We start from the raw sequence: 5,271 nt of genomic DNA, 5'->3' as shown, positions 1-5,271 counted from the left end.
TTTGAGATGTTTAAAGAGCCTAGAGCAACCATCAGGCAGAAATCTGAGTTATGGGCAGAAAAAAAGTGGAGACACAATCTTCATCTTCAAATTCACATAATCTGCAGCGCGCCCGGCAGTCCCGCGGATCCATCTCTTGCTTCAAGAGTGTTTGAATGGAACAGACCCGGGGACTCTCCCCCACCTCTCCGGCCTCGACCACCCTCAACAGCCTCTCCCGCTGCAACCTCCGGGACCAACTTCTGGGCCAGCCCCTGCCTCCGGGACCAGCTAACAGGTCTTTTTGTGTGTGTGGTTAGCTTCTCATTGTCGACCAACCATGAGCTCCCGGATCCGCCAGAACTATACCGCCGACGTGGAGGCCTCTGTAAACCGCCTGGTCAACCGGTATCTGTGGGCCTCCTACACCTACCTCTCTCTGGGCTTCTATTTCAACCACGACCATGTGGTCCTGAAGGACGTGGCCCACTTCTTCAGCGAGCTGTCAAAGGACAAGCGCGAGGGGGCCGAGCATCTCTTGAAGATGCAAAACCAGTGCAGCGGCCGCGCGCTGTTCAGGACCTGTCGAAGCCGTCCCAAGATGAGTGGGGAATGACCCTGGATGCCATGGAAGCCGCCCTGGTCCTCGAGAAGATCCTGAACCAGTCCCTTTTGGAACTGCATGCCCTGAGTTCTGCCAACTCAGACCCTCATCTCTGTGATTTCCTGGAGAACCATTTCCTAGATGAGGAGGTGAAACTCATCAAGAAGATGGGTGACCACCTGACCAACCTCCGCAGGCTGGCCAGCCCGCAGGCCGGACCGGGCGAGTATCTCTTAGAAAGGCTCACCCTCAAGCAGGACGACTAGGAGCCTCCAGACCCAGAGGCCTTTATGGGGCCCCCTCTGCATTCCCCTGGCATCCAGGCTTCTGCCTGAGCCCCTCCCTCCAGCCAGGAGGCTCTCTTTAACCAGCTGCCCTGCCACCATCTAACAAGCCTTGAACCAAGTGAACAATAAAGCTTTTTGCAGCAAAAAAAAAAAAAAAAGATTCACATAACCTTCAAGTTCCAGATAAAGTTGCAGTGTTTGGAAGGAGAAGGACAGAGTGAAAGTGTTGGCTGGGGAACTAAGGCTAGATTTGTCACCAAATCCAGTCCCTTGAAACAGTTACCACTCTTGGACTGAGGCAAGTGGGGTTCCCTGCCCTGGACGCTGTGCTCTAGAGAGGACCCTGTCCTTTGGCCATGACTCCATGGAGCAAGGTGAACCTTGTGTTAAGACACATTTCCTGTGTCTATCCTTCTAGGCCATGCTCAAATGTTCCTAAGCAACCACTCTTGGACTGAGGCAAGTGGGGTTCCCTGCCCTGTACGCTGTGCTCTAGAGAGGACCCTGTTCTTTGGCCATGACTCCATGGAGCAAGGTGAACCTTGTGTTAAGACACATTTCCTGTGTCTACCCTTCTAGGCCATGCTCAAATGTTCCTAAGCAAATTTTGGGGACTGAATAGGCCTTTACTAGTCCATCCTCTCAGAAACTGACTGTAAAATTATCAGTGTAGGCACCACAGGGCCTGAGCTGTGACTAAGAAGTGGCTGTCTGGGAAGTGGGGAAGGTGGACAGAGCTCAGAGCTAGATGTATGGCTTCAATATCCACCCACATGCACACAAGATCCTCAGATCCAGAATGAAGCTAAGAGTGAGAAAAGAAGTAGGGCTGGCCAGTGGGCTTATATTTGTGCTTTCGTTTGGGTGCTTCTGAAATGCCCCTGACCAGAGAGCAAACTGACTCCAAAGTCTGAGAGCAACTTGAACTTCTAGATAGAAATTAAGAGGTTATAGGTCATGAGGTCAGTGGACTCCAGAAGTAAAAATCAATAGGATCATTCCAATTATGCATCCTTTCATGCCTGAAAGATAAATTCTTTACTCCCCTATTTCCTTTCTAATCTTACCCGTCACAGTCAGGTTCATATGTCAACTTGGTCAGGTGATGGTAACCAGCTTGTCTGGTTGGACAAGCACTGGCCTGTCTGTTGCTATGAGGACTCAAATCATGATCATGTTAGCTGTATCCACAGCTGACTGCATTTGTCATCACCTAAGGGGAGTGTCTTCTGCAATGAATCATGCTTAATCTAATCACCAGAAAGCTTTTAAGGAGGATTCAGAAAAGACAGTCAATCTTCCTGCTTCACCCAAAAGCCTCTACTGTGGAATTTGTCCAGACCCTTCATCAGAGCTGCCGACTTTACAGCCTCCCCTCTTCCCTTCCCACAGTTGTCCAGCCTCTCCTGAGAGTTCATTGAGGAACTTCATCAGAGTTGCCAGCTTGCGGCCTGCCCTACAGACCCTGGACTCTACATTCCCATGATTATGTGAGACACTTTTATAAATTTTATGCTTACGGATATCTCCTGCTGATTCTGTTTCTCTAGAGAGCCCTAGCTAATACACCTCCTTTCTCAGAAGGAAAAACAGAATCCCCTAATGTATTAGGATTTCATTTGTGTAATTAGTGCTTAATGCTTTGAAAAATTCCAATTTGGGGATTACAAATTCAACTGTTTTCAGGGGCCAGGGAGGAAGCATTCTTGTTGGTCTCGGGGCACAGGGTTTATCCAAAGGCATTTACATTGGAAAGAAAAAATTTAAGTACATTGGCAGAACTTAGGCAAGGTCCAAGAATTTGCCACATTTGAATAAAACCTCTTCTTTCCCCTTCTTGACTTCCTAAAATTTATCTTTATGCTTTCTTTGTTATCTATGGAAATCATTTCTTTCAAAATACATGTTACTGGAACATACCTTTTTTATTAATTAGTGTAATATATTATTTATGCTCTAAATTTACTTTGCTACTCTTATTACTTTATCTATCAAAAAGAAGAATATATGTTTAATAAAATTTTATTGGGAATTCTATCCTTCTCATGAGATAGTATGTCATATATGTCCTAGAATCAGTCTGGTTAAAATAAAAAAGCACTATTCTTTCCTATGATTTTAATGTTCTTCTGTAAGTACATAAACATCTTGAAGTAACACCAAAGATGCTTTAGGACTGATCACTTAGCAAGGTGATTCCTAGAGAAAATCTGAAGAGTGCAATTATTATATAATGAAGCCAAGTTTTAAGCAACCTAATCAGAATGGATACCAGAAAAACGAGTGTTCCCAATTCCAAATTAGTCACTTTAGGAGTACAGACACTTATTCTGTTGCTCAGAATATTTTTGGAAGTCCTCTTTGGGAAACTTTTGGGTACCTTTGGTACAGATCCTTTGAAATATTCTTAGTGATGGTGCGGCTTCTAATTGAGGTCAGATTTTATTTTTAGAGAGAGCAAAAAACCAATCAAAGCCAAGTCTGCTGAATGAGATAAGTGATCAAGCTGAGTCGTTCCACTTCTGATCAAAATCAAAGCATGGTTTCAAATCCCTGAGTGGTGTGTTTATGTGGCTGTATAAATTTCTACTGACATAGAAGACAATTTTAGAGAAAAGTTAAAAATATATTCTGAGCATCATTAGAATATGTGATTAACTTTCCAAGATAAGAACTTTGAAGAAAATTTACATTCAAATGTATAGCTTTTAATAGGTTCTATAAAGGAAAGTAGAAAGAAATTAGATTTTTTTTCTCACATTATACATCAGAATGAATTCTAGGTGTATTTTAAATATGCTCTTTAAATTAAAACATAAAAATGTATAAGAAATTATTAGCCTCTTCACCATAACAAATTGAGAACTTTTTAGGAACATATTGTTATAATTGATGGTTCAAAAATAAAATGTCAGAAATAAATGCATTTAGAAAATTAAAAGGTAATATATGGAAGAAAGCAGTTTAGTAAATTAAATGTTAAAAGTGAGACATTCTTTAATATTAGAAAACAGACAAATTGCTATACTCAGTGAAAAGAAACAAGCTTTCTAGTCTATAGGAGTAAAAATGGAACAACTTTCTGTAGGCAAATTGGCAATATGTAAGAATTGCTTTAAAAACGTCATCCTTTTGACCCATTAAGTTAGCTTATATGAAATTCAGGAAATAATAAATGTGCACAAAGATTTACATTTAAGTAAATTATTTGTACTAGTGGAGGAGAGGAAAATAACCTATGCCCAGGTAATAGAGGATTAAATTAGTAAATTTTGATATTTCCATACCATAGAATAATTAATGATAGAAAAATTATTTATAATATACTTGTTCTAGTTTGCTAGCTGCCAGAATGCAACACATCAGAGACGAATTGGATGTTAATAAAAGGGGATTTATTTTGTTGGTTCTTCAGAGGAAAGGCAGCTAACTTTCATCTGGGGTTTTTTCTTACGTGGGAAGGCTCGGGGTAATCTCTGCTGGCCTTCTCTCCAGGCTTCTGGGTTCCAACAGCTTTCCCCGGGGTGATTCCTTTCTGCACCTCCAAAGTCCTGGAATGAGCTGCAAGCGCTGAGATGGGGTATGCTGAGCTGCTTGGGCTGTGCTACGTTGCGCTCTCTCATTTAAGCACCCGCCAAGTAAATCAAACATCATTCATTGCAGCAGGCACACCTCCTAGCTGACTGCAGATGTAATCAGCAACAGATGAGGTTCACATACCATTGGCTCATGATGGTACGTGCCTTCACCTAACAGAACTAGGTGCCTTCACCTGGCCAAGTTGACAACTGAATCTAACTACCACAATACTCTTAAATTTATAAAGCAGATTGTCAAACAATAACACAACCACTTCCACTTCCACTTTACTTCTTTAGACACACATCTAATTTATTTTTAAACACCCTTGATTCAGTTATAAATGAGGAACAGACCACTGGCATTTAGGTCTTTGTGTATGCATCACAAATATCTACTTTTGAAACACTACCTTGATATGTGTGCATGTGTTCAGAGAAAGAGAAAGAGAAGGAGGAAACATTCTGTTTCTCTTGGATAAAGTGTCATCTCTCTTCATAGAAGTTTCCTTACCAGCAGTGCCATGTCCTTACTTCATACTGGGATGCAGATGTTCAGAAAAATCACATCTGGTGCATTGACAGAGCTGCCTCCTTTGGCGGGCACTAGGTACAACTTTACATTTTTCTCCTTTGAGTTGAGGTTTCTACTTTCTGAGACAGTCAGAGCAGGTGATTTAAAGCTTGTGATTATCACATCAGAACAGAGTCCATTTTTAACGACAATTTAAATCACAAAGAACAACACTGCTCAATCTACTGATATCCTCTATACACTAGATGACCACTTAGACCCAATCTTCCTGTAGATCCTGGCACCTTT

At 41.9% G+C, this 5,271-nt stretch overlaps 1 pseudogene; it reads left to right on the top strand.

The window, feature by feature from the left end:
- Positions 1-308: 308 nt before the first annotated feature.
- Positions 309-857, top strand: LOC143665339 (ferritin light chain pseudogene; annotated as a pseudogene).
- Positions 858-5,271: the final 4,414 nt, after the last annotated feature.

Source organism: Tamandua tetradactyla, chromosome 21, assembly GCF_023851605.1.
Source record: "Tamandua tetradactyla isolate mTamTet1 chromosome 21, mTamTet1.pri, whole genome shotgun sequence".
NCBI classification, from domain to species: domain Eukaryota; kingdom Metazoa; phylum Chordata; class Mammalia; order Pilosa; family Myrmecophagidae; genus Tamandua; species Tamandua tetradactyla.
Note: the sequence above shows the minus strand (reverse complement) of the source record. Positions and strands in the feature narration are given on the sequence as shown.